At 40.6% G+C, this 16,370-nt stretch overlaps 1 long non-coding RNA gene across 1 annotated transcript; it reads left to right on the forward strand.

The window, feature by feature from the left end:
• The first annotated feature begins 2,545 nt into the window (after positions 1–2,545).
• Positions 2,546–11,552, forward strand: LOC149270106 (uncharacterized). The gene is made up of 3 exons (XR_016269501.1): positions 2,546–2,679; positions 2,746–10,463; positions 10,616–11,552. It is a non-coding gene; the product is annotated as an uncharacterized LOC149270106 (long non-coding RNA).
• Positions 11,553–16,370: the final 4,818 nt, after the last annotated feature.

Raw genomic sequence — 16,370 nt, forward strand, 5'->3', positions numbered from 1 at the left:
GTATGTATGCGTGTATTTACAAGCACACGAAGGCAAAAACATTTTCTGCTGAGTTTGTTAGTCAAAGTGTTTTTTGCTGAGAGGCTTTGTGTGAGGGAAAATCGTGTTAGTTTTACGCGACACTCATGTGAGAGCGTCACACGAATGAGTCATTGCATTGCGTCTGAGCGAAACAGATGCTAAAGAAAACAGAGAGTGACGATCAGAGTGAGACGTGTCTGCACAATTTTTTTGGTTATGATGCGAGGAAGAGAATAAACGAAAAAACGCTCAACTCTCATTTGCAAGCTCTGGAAAATACACATAAATTGAACATTACACGAAACCAAAATTCACGAACTATACATAAAATAAAACATTACATTAGATAGTGCATACCTGGAAGTTCACTTTCCATAATTAAGTTCAATTTTCTGGATTAAATTTACGCGTGTGGCAGAACACAAAGCAACAGATGATTTTTGCGCCAATTTTTATTCAATAATCAGCTGATCGATAGTTCACTTTTAAAAGCTCTCATAAAACTTTGGTTTCACTTCTAAAGATTTTTATTATCATTTTTATAATGTATGATGAATTTACTTTAAGACAAAAAAAAATTTTAACGATTCATTAACATCGAAAAATAGACTTTATGCCAATAAAAACTAAGTTTGGACCATAGTGCAGTGTTTTCGTGAAGCTCTTTTTTGTATTTCTCTTTAACTTCCTGATTAATCTTGGCTGCAGTTAATGCGGAGTTTAGCCGCACTGTCTTCAGCACGTCCCTCTTCTCTCTCTCGGTCAGCTTTGAGGGCCTCTCAGAACGTGGCTTTGACTTTACTGAGTCAGTCAAAATAAAGTTCTTGACAACTCTTTGGACAGAAGAATGCGTTCTGCCAACAATTTCGCCAATTTCCCTAAAAGATTTCCCTTCATCGCGTAATTTCACGATGAGTTTCCTCAAATCGGGGTCAATCACTTTAGTTTTCTTGCCCATGACAAAATATATCAACTTAATGACAAAATTTGCAAACCAACCAACATGTGATTGACATTCATTAATGTCTTTTTTTTTTTACCGTAATATGCTGCTTAGCGGTTCTAAAAGCTTCACACACGATTAAGAACAGTGGGTTTTTAGTTTGTACGCATACATTTTCTAAGTAAATATTTGTTGTTTTTTTCTTATTTTAAATATTTCAAAAAATTGTTAATAAATGTGTGTTATTGAATAGTTTTTCACTGAAAATTATAATATTGATAATAATACTATAATTTATCATATTTATTCTCTATCAAAGTCGCACATTAGGCAAATATGAGTCGCAAATATGAGTCTACATTTAATAAATAAATTAAATAACTTATTTTACTAAATTAAATAACTTGTAACGATCCTTCGGTTTATCCCGAGTCTAAGCTGGGCTAGTTTCAGCTGAGTGTGGATTTGTGCCAGCAAATTTATTTGTTGAAGCCCCTGCGATATTAATTAGTCACTTGTAAATTTAGGTTTTATAGCGTAAATGTATATTCTCTTAATTAAGTTTGAAATGTACACGTCACTTAAATTTATGCTGGTACGCTGGTTGGCTTTAGCGAAGCACACCTACTGAGCGCTGGTTTAACGCACTCCGGCTGGGAGAGTGTTGTGCTAAAACACGCTAGTTCACCGGGACGATTCGGAAAACGCCAGGACCTCGCTCTGTAAACTCTGGCGGTTCGCTCAGATATACAGGCCTCTCCTACTATCCCACTCGTTCACAGCACAACACTAGCTTCGTTTCACTCACAAACACTTCTCTTGCGCACGGCTACGTGAACTTACTCAGATGTGCAGGCCTCGCTTAAGCCGCTGATATGCACCGATGTCCTGATCGGTGCCGCTGATGATTTGCAAGGATTCCCTCTGGATGTCCTTGCTGTGTTCACGATGTCCTTGCTGTTCCCACGATGTCCTGGGAGTCCTGATGGACTTTCACTTGACTTTGGCACTTTCTTCACGCACTTCGACTTTTCACTTTATATCTTCTCTTCAGTATAGTTTCGACAGCCTCGTATGGAGCTGCTGGTGGCCTTTTATACCCCAGCCACAGGCCCTGCTTCGTGTGGTAACGGAGCCTGTTCGGCTCTGGAGCGGGGCCTTTCTGTTGCTCGTGCCCATAAAAACGGTAAAGTGGCGTGATCTGGATGACGCCACTTTCCCGCCAAATTAGGTGGCAGCCTCCCATTGGCCGAAGTACCGTTGTTGCCATGCGAGTGAAAATGTCCACTGCTATCACCCGGCCCGAACGGCACCTCGGCTAATGCTCACCGATGATCGTCGTGCGTGCAACGCGAACCCATTGCTGAATCTTTAGGAGCGAAAGAGACCGCCTCTAAAAGGACTTTGACCCCCTTTCCAGTGCAAGGGTCGCTCCTACAGTATTCGCGTCGCTGTGTGGAGCAACATGTATATATGTATATACGTACGTTCATATACATAAATACGTGCATGCTATATTGCTCCTCACAGTCCCCTCTTCCTTCGGGAAAACACGAGACCATCGTGTCGAATTTGGCGCCCGTCTCCACTGCGCTGCTCCGTTTAGCGTCGCTCTATCCCTCGATGCTTCATTCTGCGCTGATCGCTGCTGTTAAAGCTCTATTAATGTTATCAGCTGCCTTTTCCCTTACCGCTGGCAGTGCTGTATTCTGCCGGTAAGTGAATGGGGTAAATATTTTTATAAGTCTCAATAAAATTTTAATAAAAATATTGTTTTTCAGGCTGGGCATCTTTGCCTCCATGCTCCTTGACCTGATGGCCTGCCGCTGCCAATGCCCACGCCGGGCGCTGCTGCAAAACTCGCCTCTCGGCTTTGCAGCCCCCGGTGGCATTGGCGCACGCCCGCACGGCAATAGCCATTTCATGCATTTGGCGCATGTTGTCCCTCGCCGCTGGAGACGTCTCTCTGCTGGTTCCTGCTGCTCTTTGGACCCTTGGGGATGCTTCGGTGGGCTCTGCAGTCATTTCATGTACTGCTGCTAGGAGATCGGGCCACAGACGTCGTTCGCAAATGGACACCGGTGTCAAGTCCTTGGTGTCGGTACGCTTGTTGGCCCCTCCTCTTTCGCGCACAGCTCCAGCAAAGCCGCTGGCAAGTGCGCGAGGATCGGTTAAGAAAACGCGCCTACGCCCCAGCACAGACAACCGGTTGGATTTGTCGCGTGGCAGACATCGATGGTGAACCAATCTCCCAATGCGCAACCCACAAATATGCCTGCATGCTCCTCGTCTTCACTTGGAACACTTCACTCGACACACTGCACTCGAGCGCCATCGGTCCACTCTGGTATCTCATTCACATGAAGCCCGGTCCGATGCCAACATGCCCATTTATATTTATATTTATATATAATATAACGTATCATATTTATATAGCATATAACGGCTCCCTTTCCCTGCATTATGACTGAATTCCAGGCAGGCTACGGTATCGCCCAGATACCGTTTTTCCCACACTCCTATCGACACACGCATACATAGCCCTTTGGTGGCCGAATATCCAAATGCAAGCTCTTCTGCTGCGTTGCATTGTTGCTGGCCGTTTTATATATCTCTTCGGTAGTGATTGTTTTATATGTCGCTGTGTGTTTTGTTGTTGGCTGTTTTATATGTTTCTGTCGCTTTGTTGTTGGCTGTTTTAGTTGTCTCTGTACGTTTTGTTGTTGGCGGTTTTAGATGTCGCTCACTTTGACATCTTCGTGCCGCTTCGTGCACTAGCGTTCGCTGAACAACCGACGTAGGCCCTTGGCCTTGCCTGCCACATTCTGTTTGCCCTTCCTGTAGCGAATCTCGAAGTCGTACTGCTGCAGCTCCAGTGCCCATCTGGCAATCCTTCCCGTTGGGCTCTCGATCGAATTGGGCCACTTCAGAGCTATATGGTCAGTGACCACTACAAATTTGTAGCCTTCCAGGTATGACCTGAGCTTTCATATGCCCCAGATTATGGCCAGACATTCTTTTTCAGTAGCTGAATAGTTCTTTTCAGCACTGTTCAGTGTCCGGCTGGCATACGAAATGACGCGCTCTCCGTCCTCCGAGGTCTGCGTCAGGATTGCCCCAAGCCCATAATTGCTTGCATCCGTTTGCAAGCAAAACGGCTTCGAGAAATCAGGGCACGTCAGCACCGGTGACTCCGACAATTTGGCCTTCACCGTCTCGAACGCTCTTTGCCGCTCCTCCGTCCACTCCCACTTCGTGCCCTTTTTGAGCAGTGCATTTAGCGGATGCACTGTGGCTGCAAAACCTGGTACGAAGCGGCGGTACCATGAAGCCACGCCCACGTATTGGCGTAACTCTTTTACGTTTGTGGGTGGCTTCAGCTCAGCGATAGCGGCCACTTTCTCTAGGTCCGTGCAAATGCCATCCTCCGTGACTTTGTGACCCAAATACTTTAGCTCCTTCTTGAAAAAATCGCACTTGTCGATGTTGATTTTCAAGTTGACTGCCCGCAGTCGCCGGAACACCTCTCGTAGGTTGATCATATGCTCCTGTCGCGTTCGGCCGATGACGATGATGTCGTCCAGGTAGGCAAAGGCATGAGGCATCATTTCTGGGCATCATTTCTGCTGGCCTTCTCCATAGGTATCTGCCAATACCCATCTTTCAAATCCAGGCTGCTGATGTAGCGCGCCTCTCTCAGCTGATCCAAAATGTGATGCACACGCGGCAAAGGGTATGCATCTTTAATGGATCTGCTGTTCAGCTGTCGAAAATCTAGACATAGCCGCCACTTCCCATTCTTCTTGCGAACCATGACAATCGGCGCGCTATGTAGGCTCTTCGAAGGCTCGATGCAGCCTTTGGCCAGCAGCAAAAAGCTTGCTGACAGGCTCAGAGGAGTGGGCGTGGTGCGTGCTACACGGCGGCGCATACGGTTAGCGGACGGCAGTTGCAGTCAGGTGGACTCGCAAATGGAGACGACGATCAGCCTGGGGAATCAGCAAATCCAGATCCCATTACTGATTCTGCCAGGAGTGATCGGTGCTGGGCTGGGATTTCTTGGCCAGCCGGCGGCTTGGCACTGAGGATGGCTGTGGCCAGTGCGGAGGCGGACCCAGAGACGCCAGCGGAGGCGAACATAGAGCAGCCAACGCCAATTAATTTAGGTTTTATAGCGTAAATGTATATTCTCTTAATTAAGTTTGAAATGTACACGTCACCTTAATTTATGCTGGTTCGCTGGTTGGCTTTAGCGAAGCACACCTACTGAGCGCTGGTTTAACGCACTCCGGCTGGGAGAGTGTTGTGCTAAAACACGCTAGTTCACCGGGACGATTCGGGAAACTCCAGGACCTCGATCTGTAAACTCTGGCGGTTCGCTCAGATATACAGGCCTCTCCTACTATCCCACACGCTCACAGCACAACACTCGCTTCGTTTCACTCACAACACTTTTTACACACGGCTACATGAACTTACTCAGATGTGCAGGCCTCGCTTAAGCTGCTGGGCTGCACCGATGTCCTGATCGGTGCCGCTGATGATCCGCAAGGATTCTCTCTGGATGTCCTTGCTGTGTTCACGATGTCCTTGCTGTTCCCACGATGTCCTGGGAGTCCTGATGGACTTTCACTTGACTTTGGCACTTTCTTCACGCACTTCGACTTTTCACTTTATATCTTCTCTTCAGTATAGTTTCGACAGCCTCGTATGGAGCTGCTGGTGGCCTTTTATACCCCAGCCACAGGCCCTGCTTCGTGTGGTAACGGGGCCTGTTCGGCTCTCGAGCGGGGCCTTTCTCTTGCTCGTGCCCATAAAAACGGTAAAGTAGCGTGATCTGGGTGACGCCACTTTCCCGCCAAATTGCGTGGCAGCCTCCCATTGGCCGAAGTACCGTTGTTGCCATGCGAGTGAAAATGTCCACTGCTATCACCCGGCCGAACGGCACCTCGAACAACATGTATATGCACGTATATGCATATAAACGCACAGCAAATACGTACGTTCATATACATAAATACGTGCATACCTATTGTTGACTCGAATTGAACACATGTTGAGAGTTTGTTGGTATGAATTGTTGTTGGATATTAAATAGTCGATTTCATTTGTTATTTTATAAAAACATTTATTTTCAGTGGCACGTCTGTGCCTTCTTAGACTTCTTTGCATAATGAATTTACAGAATATATATTCTTGTAGCTAGAGCCGCATAGCTGTGCTGCCGGTTACGCCAGCAGCAGAGCGGCTTCGTTCATATATATATATGCTTAGGTATAAGTGTTTATATATTAGCTTAAGGGTCTAGCGAGAGTCGCAGACGGAGAGGGGGTAATGTGTCCACTTGTTTACGAAACAGTCGCGCATGTAAAATATGCCGACTCAGCGGAGTTAGTACTCGCGCTCTGTGAGTGATCATGTTACTTATGTTATGACTGCGAATTACATATGAATATTGCAGTTTAATTGTATCAATGTATTTGTGACATTATTTGTATATGTAAATATGTATGTTACTGAGTACAGTGAACATTTGATAAAGTGGACATACTACATCTCCCTCCTCTTGAAAAATAACGTAATTTTAATGGAGTTATTTTCTGAGTTATATTACTTATCCAAATATTTTTTTTTTCAAGCAGGTTGATCATTCCTGTTCTTGATTTTTTTTTTATACCCTGAACCCATTTTCAATGGGAAATCAGGGTATAATGGTTTTGTTGAAATGTATGTAACAGGGAGAAGGAGGCGTGGCAGACCCCACAAAGTATATATATTCTTGATCAGGGCGACGAGTTGATTTGGCCCTGTCCGTCTGTCTGTCCGTCTGTCCGTATGTATGAACGCGTCGATTTCAGAAGATATAAGAGCTAGAGACTTCAAATTTTTTTTTTAAATGTCCGTAATTACAGCGCGCATATCAAGTTTATCATTAAAAATCGATAACTCATCCCGATCTTTTTTTATCGTTTTTTATGTATGCTTACATGCAATTTATACAATTTCGGTTTTTGTTAAAATTTACCCCCCACCTCTAAATTCACCTCCTCACCCTCACTTTTGTAAAAAGCGTATTTCAAATACTAGAGACTTGTGCTTGGCAATTACATGCATATCCATGTTATAATCATAATCTGAAAGTTTCATGAAGATCGTACGTCCACAAAAAAAGTTGTTAAACAATTAAGTTCTCATAGTAAGCGCTCACTGCCGCCCATGCGTGTTTATGCTTTTGTGTGTATATGTATGTAAATGTTTGTATATGTGTGTGTATGGTTTGTGTATGTATGTGTGTGTATGTGTGTGTGTGTATGCGTTTGTGTGTGTATGCGTGTGTGTGTGTATGTATGCCTGTGTGTGCGTACGTGCGTGTGTGTGTGCGTGTTTCTTGTGTAAGCTGAAAGACGCGAAAAATTATTGAAATATCTATTGCTCCAAGGGTTCAGGGGATCTCGTAGTCGAGCAGTCTCGACTAGAGCTTTCTTACTTGTTAAAAGTATGTAACAGGCAGAAGGAGGCGTGGCAGACCCCACAAAGTATATATATTCTTGATCAGGGCGACGAGCTGAGTCGATTTGGCCCTGTCCGTCTGTCTGTCCGTCCGTCCGTCCGTCCGTCCGTATGTATGAACGCGTCGATTTCAGAAGATATAAGAGCTAGAGACTTCAAATTTTTTTTAAAATGTCCGTAATTACAGCGCGCATATCAAGTTTATCATTAAAATTCGATAACTCATCCCGATCTTTTTTTATCGATAAAAAACCTTATCGAAAACCAGTTATAAAATTATATCTTCTACACCCTTATTGCTAGAGTCTCAAAATTTTTAATGTATGCTTATATGCAATTTATACAATTTCGGTTTTTGTTAAAATTTACCCCCCACCCTTAAATTCACCCCCTCACCCTCACTTTTGTAAAAAGCGTATTTCAAATACTAGAGACTTGGGCTTTGGAATATACACACACATTCACCATATGATTACGCTCTAAAAGTTTCATTAAGATTGTATGTCTACAAAAGAAATTATTCAACAAATAAATTCTCATAATATTACCCACACTGCAGCCCAAGCGCAGTCGCTGCTTACTGCGCAGTTAGCAGAGCGCTGGCTTATGCGTGCGTGTGGATGCATGTGTATGTTTGTGTGCATAAAAGAAGTGCAGAATGATTAGAATATCAGCTTGGAGGGTTCAGGGTATCTCCTAGTCGAGCAGTCTCGACTGGAGCTTTCTTACTTGTTATACCCTGAACCCATTGAAAATGGGAAATCAGGGTATAATGGTTTTGTTAAAAGTATGTAACAGGCAGAAGGAGGCGTGGCAGACCCCACAAAGTATATATATTCTTGATCAGGGCGACGAGCTGAGTTGATTTGGCCCTGTCCGTCTGTCTGTCCGTCCGTCCGTATGTATGAACGCGTCGATTTCAGAAGATATAAGAGCTAGAGACTTCAAATTTTTTTTTAAATGTCCGTAATTGCAGCGCGCATATCAAGTTTATCATTAAAAATCGATAACTCATCCCGATCTTTTTTATCGATAAAAAACCTTATCGAAAACCAGTTATAAAATTATATCTTCTACACCTTTATTGCTAGAGTCTCAAAATTTTTAATGTATACTTATATGCAATTTATACAATTTCGGTTTTTGTTAAAATTTACCCCCCACCCTTAAATTCACCCCCTCACCCTCACTTTTGTAAAAAGCGTATTTCAAATACTAGAGACTTGTGCTTTGGCAATTACATGCATATCCATGTTATAATCATAATCTGAAAGTTTCATGAAGATCGTACTTCCACAAAAAAAGTTATTAAGCAATTAAGTTCTCATAGTAAGCGCTCACTGCCGCCCATGCGTGTTTATGCTTGTGTGTGTATATGTATGTAATTGTTTGTGTATGTGTGTGCGTGCGTGCGTGCGTGTGTGTGTGTGTGTGTGCGTGTTTCTTGTGTAAGCTGATAGACGCGAAAAATTATTGAAATAGCTATTACTCCAAGGGTTCAGGGGATCTCGTAGTCGAGTAGTCTCGACTAGAGCTTTCTTACTTGTTTAAGTCTGTTATGGTTATTCTAGATAGCGCATCGGCTACGTAGTTGTCTTTCCCCTTCAGAAATTCTACCGTAAAATTATATTCCTCTAGTTCAAGTCTTATTCTGGTGAGTTTGGAACTCGGATTTGTCATTGAAAATAGATATGTGAGTGCCCTGTGATCTGTTTTGACAGTGAAGTGTCTACCATAAATGTATGGCCTGAAGTACGTTATTGCCCAATGTATGGCTGTTAGTTCCTGTTCTGTTGTGCTTCTATTACTTTCTCCTTTAGTAAAAGATCTTGATGAGTATGCTACCGGGAGTTGAAGTCCATCTTTGTTCTGTGTCAGGACTGCTCCACAAGCTTGCTTACCGTTATCCGTTATAATGCAAAATTCTTTGCTGAAGTCTGGGTATTGGAGGAGTGTTGGATTCATTAATGCCGATTTTAGATGTTCGAAGGCGTTTTGGCAATCTGCCGTCCATTCGAATTTGACATCTTTTTTGCATAACTTTGTTATGTGATGAGAATAGTCGGCGAAGTTCTTAATGAATCGTCTGTAGTAATTACAAAAAGCTATAAATCTTCTAGCGCTGTCCGCATCATGTGGGACTGGGTAATTTTGAATGACGTCGTATTTTTTGTCGTCGGGTAAGATTCCTTTATCTGTGCATTTATGCCCTAAAAAAGTGATTTTATGCATGAAAAATGAACATTTTTCTGGATGTAACTTTAGGTTGTGCTGCCTACATTTCTCAAAAACATCAGTTAAGTTTTTGAGCATATGTTTTTCGGAGCAACCAATGACTATTAAGCCATCCATATAAAGGAATGCTTGAGAGGGTTCAAGTCCAGAGAATGCTATAGTCATCATTCTCTGAAACGAGTTTGGCGATATTTTTAAACCGAACGGTAACCGCGTGAAGCGATATGAACCGTTGCACAGTGGTTGCGCCCATAGGTCAAAAATAAAAAAAAAAAGTTGAAAGATTAACATAATAAGTTATCAAGGCAACACAGAAATGTCTAAACTTTTCAAGTGCATCTCGCTTTTGCCGAAAATCTAACGGTAAGTTCTAAAAATAGCTCTGCAACACAGCACACGTGTTCACATTTGACAAGCTGAACGAAAGCAGACAAAACAGAAGCGCACGCAACAAAAATTCATATTTTTGTTTCTTAACCAATTGTTTGTAAGAATAATGGAATTTAAAGCTAATGGTATGTATTTTTTGTTAAAATTAAGGTTTATGTCATTTTACACATTGTGATTGTGAATTGTGTGTTTTAGTAACATTGATTATTGAATGTTTTTTGTGCTCTGTTTTTCATGTTTACCTAAGGTTTTAGTTGTGTTCCCCCCACACGTCTCCAATGTGGTATATGTCATTGTATTCGTCAATTATTTGTGATTTTAAAGACGCATCCATAGTTTGCAAATATTTGCAGACCATTAAGTGGTAAGAAAAAAAAGGTAGCAGTCTGTGCCATTAAGGTTATGTTTCTACAACGTCTCTGACGCTCAGCTGTTCTTTGTGTTTGTTTTATTTCGTGTTCGCCTTTTTTGGTTGTGTTTTATTTTTTTATTTGTAATTTGGCTTTCTTTTGTCAGGTTCTTCTTATCAATGCGAATATTCGCGAATGTTTATTTTTGATATTTGGTGCGCTCAAAAGGGAACTGGTGCCGGCAAAACTAAAATTGTGCTTGATGCAGTGCAAAAACACATTGAGAACAAAGGCTTCACAACCAATTTATGTGATCTAAAAAATGTTGTAACGTATGATTGTAAGAAAATCGCTGCGTATTGGCTAAAATACAAGCGTAACAAAAGGCAATTATTAAAGTGCCAAAGCACATGGTTGGAAGGGAAAAAAACGATTCCGTTGAGTAAGGTCAATCAATTGGCAACAAACTCAAATCGTGGACGTCCCAGAAAAATGTTTTTTGAGAGTTCAAATAGGACAAAACGACGAAGGATTGCGGAAATTTCTAAATCTAATGAAATTGTAGCTTCCGCTTTACGATCGGCCACAGTACTACCTGAAGCGAGCTCGAAAGTAAATATCATGGAAGTTGTATCGCTTATCATTGAAACCAATTTGTCAAAACACCAATATCTGACTATTAGGAATTTCGTAAATTCATCGGGATATAAAATTAACGTTGATAATTTTCAAAAGTATGCCCTGGAAACTGCCAAAGAACTATTACAAAAATATCCTTGGTATTATCTTCCACCTAGCGTGCACAAAATTTTGATTCATTCAGCTGATATAATTAATTATTGCCTTCTTTCTATTGGGGAATTATCTGAAGAAGCCGCAGAATCCCGAAATAAGGATATAAAAATGTTTAGAAGCCAGCACACCCGAAAAACATCACGCATTGCTACAAACACGGATTTGATAAACAGATTGCTCTTGAGCTCTGATCCATTTATTACAGAGCAGAGAGATTTGCCGTGCAAAGCAAAGTCAAAACTAATGAATTCTTCAATTCAATTATTAGAAGATTAGTTTAATAAAGAAATAGACCAATATTTTTCTTATTTTTGTCTTTAATTTTGTTGGTTTTTGGTTTTTTATTATATTGTGATTTGATAACATTTTTTTTGTAAGGCGTATAATGAACGGACCACGCCCCTTTTGTTTTAAATTCACTTCCTAAGGTCTTATTATAAAATAAAAAAAATTCAGCTCGATATCTCAACTGGAACTATTTTTGACCGCTCTCTCCATACAAGCCCAACCACTGTGCGTTGGTTGTTGAAAATGAAGTAATATCTCTTGATCTTTCTTCGAGTTCTATTTGGTGAAAACCTGACATTAAGTCTAGGCATGAAAAGAATTTCGCTCTACCTAGTTGATCTAAAATATCATCAATTCTAGGGAGTGGAAGAATTTCGAAGTGTTTTCTTGGGCACTAATAACAAAGGGCTATTATAGGGAGATACGGACGGTTCGACTATTTTGTCGTCAATTAGTTTTTGGACTTGTTTCTTAATTTCTTCTTTTTGGCTATGAGGATTTCTATAATTTTTTATATATATCGGTTCATCATCTTTCAATTTTTGTTTATAGAAATTATTTGTGGTCATTGGTTCGGTTTCTAAACCAAACACATCACTATATTGTACGCACAGTGACGTTAGCTGTTTATGGAATAATGGCGGAAAATTTTTTGATAGCTGACTTAGTACAATTTTTTCTCTTTTTTCTGGAGTTGTTGTAACTACTTCGTAATTCGAAAGTGGTTCTTGTTTTAAGCTATTTATGCTAATTAATTGGTCTTCGTTAGTTGTATTGAGCATTCTTAAGAATGCGTTTTGAGAATTTACTATGGTATTTGCTATGTAAACACCATGTTGAATTACTTGATTTGGAATAAGTATACTTTCTTCTTCTGAGTTTATTTTAATGTTTCTGATTACTTGAGATCTTGCTGGCAGAATTAAGGAGTTGTTGCCAGAACTGTATGTTATTTGAACATAAATGGGATATTTTAAATTGTTTTGTCTAATTATTAGCCAGTCTTCAGTAGGATTGAAATCCAATACGCAGCTATATTTCTTTATAAAATCGATTCCTAGTATTCTTTGGTCGTTTATATTTGCCATTATGTTTATTTTTCTATCTACTACCTTTGTATTAGAATCTGTGTCTGAATATTCTTCTAGTTTATTATCGGGTTCCGATAATGTAAATAGGGCTGGTATTGTTAGATCGTTTATATCTTTTTCTTTTATCTGAGCTTCGGACTCAGAATCGGAATTCGTCCGCTGATTCTATGTCAGTGAATATAGCTAGAGGTGTGTTCAATACGGTTGGTATGAATATATCTAGCTTATATTTTTCTTTTACGTTTATAAGGTTCGAACGTAGTTTGAAATCTTTGTCCAATTCGATTTGCCAATTATTTCTCTATTGTCATTTACTAACGTTCGTGCGTCGTTGAATGAATCAACGAGAATTTTCGCATGCTTATTTAACGTTTCTTTTTGTATTGTCCTATTCTGTGTTACACATTTATAAGACTTGCTAAATTTTTCTTTTATTTCGCGTATATGGAGGCTGAGTTGTTCCCAATTCATTCTTAGGATTGAAAAGCTTGTTAGCGATGCAATCGCACCATAACTTTTTTGGATTGTCCTAGAATGGGGTTATATTCAGTTACAATTTTAGCCTGTAAATAAGGAATGGTTGTCGCTAAGACAAGACCTTGCTCGATTTGGGTCAAACCATATAATGGACATGTAACACCACCGAACGTTTCCATATATTCTCCTGAGAATTCATATACGCTTATAAATTCTTTATGCTGTTGAAACACATTTAATGATCTTACTAGGAATTCTGGCTCTCTGCTGAGGACTTGCTGACATAGGTCTCTAATATGTGCGTTTGACATTTTAGTTATATCCTATATATATGACAAATATTTGTGTTTTGAGTGTGTTTTTATTATTAGACATATATAAAAGTTTTCTCTTTTTAGACTCATTCACGAAAGTGAAATGAGTATATTGGTTTTGTGCAATGTCCGTCTTGCTGTCCGTATGAACGCAATCTATTTCGGCGCTATTGAAGCTAGAGACTTGAAATTTGGAACACATACTCGTGTATATCTCCGATTTATAAAGTGTTAAAATTTTCCCGATCCGCCCACTAGGGGCGTGGCAAATCGGAAAATGCATTTTCCGATATACCAGAAATCATGTTTGTTGAAGAGCTAGAAAGCTGAAATTTGGTATGTAGGTCCGCGCCGATCACCCAAGATCACAAGCTATGGCGGATATATCTCCGCCCATTAGGGGCGTGGCAAATCGGATAATACTGTATCTCCTAAAGTCATAAACCTAGAATGCTGAAATTTTGCTTTAATTCTATGAAGATAGGTGACAAAATTATATATCTACGCCCACTAGGGGCGTGGCAAATCGGACCTGAAGATATAGTGATTTTTTGAGTTCTGCTATATTTTAGGCACTATTGATGCTAGAGACCTGAAATGTTGTATATATACGCGGGTTGACCACCCACGTCCAACGAGCTATGGTAGATATATGTCCGCCTATAGGGGGCGTGGCAAACCGCAAAAGTTTATATCTCCTACAGTTTAAGAGCTAGAAGCTTCAAATTTGGATAGTTAAGTTACTGGTGGCCTCCTCTATCGATGCTCCAAAAATAATTTTTAAGCCTCTTTAGGGGCGTGGCATATCGAAAAATACCCTGTAATTTTCACATTTTTTGAGCGTAAGAATTCAAATTTTGCATTTAGGTAACCGGTTGCTCGTTCTAAAAACTGGCTAAAATTGAGGAGTCTACGGCCACTAGGGGTGTGGCAATCGGCATTTACAGTGCCCGAATTGCGACATTTATATGCGTCAGCCATCTATTTATGTATATGTACACATTGTAGGCTTAATAGGCATTGATAGCACGGAAGGAAACATTTTTATAAAATTAATAAAATATAAAAAAGCTAAAATAACAAAAATTTGCAATTTACAAAAAAGTGTTTTCAGCGGGATTTGAACTCGCACCCAACCCAAACAGCATGTTTGTCAAAATAGCTAAAATAAAGATCGTCGGCGCTTCAGCCTACAGCACCACCGCGTCGTTTCGATCAAGAGTAGTTAAAACGAAATCACATTATTGTTATGACGCCGCATAGCAAAGAAAAGCCAGTGTAGCGGCTGGAAATTCAAAAACAATGCAAAGACAAATCAATCGCAACGGGATTCTTAGAATATGCAAGAGCACGCATTTATGTGTACATACATACACACATACAAATGAGCGCGTGTATAAGGCTGGAATGCTTGATGCTATGCGTGCAGGCTTACATATATAATTATATATACATATGTATGTATGTATTTGCGTATATGTATTTGAGGGCTATTTAAGAAGAAACAATTTTAAACTTATAAAATTATTCGACTAAGAAAATAAAAAGTATTAAGTGCCATTCAGTCAAGCTCGCACCTTCTCAAAAAAATATCTATTTTATAAAAAACGAAATATGTATGAAAAAAAAAAAAAAAAATTAATTAATTAATAAGAGAGCGTCATCAGACAAAACTACAATAACGGCTAGAAAGTCCAGAAATCAATCGAAATTCTAAGAATGTGAGAAAAGCGCTTCTGTCTGTACGCATAGAATAGACGATGAGTGTGTGCACATGCATAGGAAAATCGCGCTGATCTGCTGTTAGCTTGAAGCCGGTATCCAATATATGGATATAAATATATGTCGTAACAGTATATTTATCAGTCATCGTTTCGCGTAGCGAGTTTCTTTGTGCCTACCATCGAACCTCACTCGGCGACAGCGACACAACGCTGTCGCCCCGCTAAAACGGTACTTCTTAAGCGACAAAATACAAATATTGGCTGATGCAATATGATGAAATCAATTCTTGGAAAATAGCCGAAAACTACAACCACATATATACAACCTCATTACACACCGACACTACAACCACACGCATAAGTGCGAAGGCATACAGAAAAGGGAAAATATGCGAGTAGGTAGTAAGCACAATTATAGTGCTCGCCAACATATTAATACTACTTGCTTCGACACGGCCATCCTGGCTCTAGCACGCCCTCGTGTATGAAATAATAACATTTAAGTCTTTCTTTTCTTTTCTTGTTTCTTCATATTTCCTTTTTTTTTTTTTTTTTTAACCGAACGATATACATCATTCTTTACAAAATCGATCTTCTTTTCATGTAATTTGTTAACTCGTATTAACTTATCATTATAACAATACATTTCCATTCAATTCATATAAAGCATCAGCTTCTATGTATTACCAAAATACCTTAACATTGTAAGGATCCAATTTTTCCAGCTGGGGTAGCGTCGGTTTACCCAGGGTCGATACCACAAGAAAATTTGTGATTCGCTGTGACCGGAATTCGGAGAGGGGGGGCATAGGGAACAACGGGGCAATGCTGAGGGTTTGGCCTCTCAGCGAAGGGGCATAGCCGCGTTCTCTACTTGAACTACTTAATGCCGGGATGCGCCTCGGCCAAATAACGAAATATGCAACGAGGAGGGAAGGGGGGAAATGGGATCCACTAGCACCATTAGTTAGTTATTAGTTGCTTGATAGAAATAAAACACACACAGATTCACTTCTTCACAATCTCTTTATTTCACTCTCTCTTAATTTCTTAATCTCGCTATTAACTACGGTCGCGCTCACCCACTAGCTTTCAGTCTCGCTGTCGCTCGTTAACTTTCAGTCTCGCTGTCACTCACTAATTAAAACTTCTATCGCTCTCCAGCCGCCTCCACACCTCGGCCGCGCGCTCCGCTTCGGCGTCGGCAATGCAACTCACCACAGCTTCGGGCC

This window comes from Drosophila arizonae, chromosome 3 (genome assembly GCF_054131065.1).
Source record: "Drosophila arizonae isolate 15081-1271.41 chromosome 3, UAZ_ARI_1.0, whole genome shotgun sequence".
In the NCBI taxonomy this organism is placed as follows: Eukaryota; Metazoa; Arthropoda; class Insecta; order Diptera; family Drosophilidae; genus Drosophila; species Drosophila arizonae.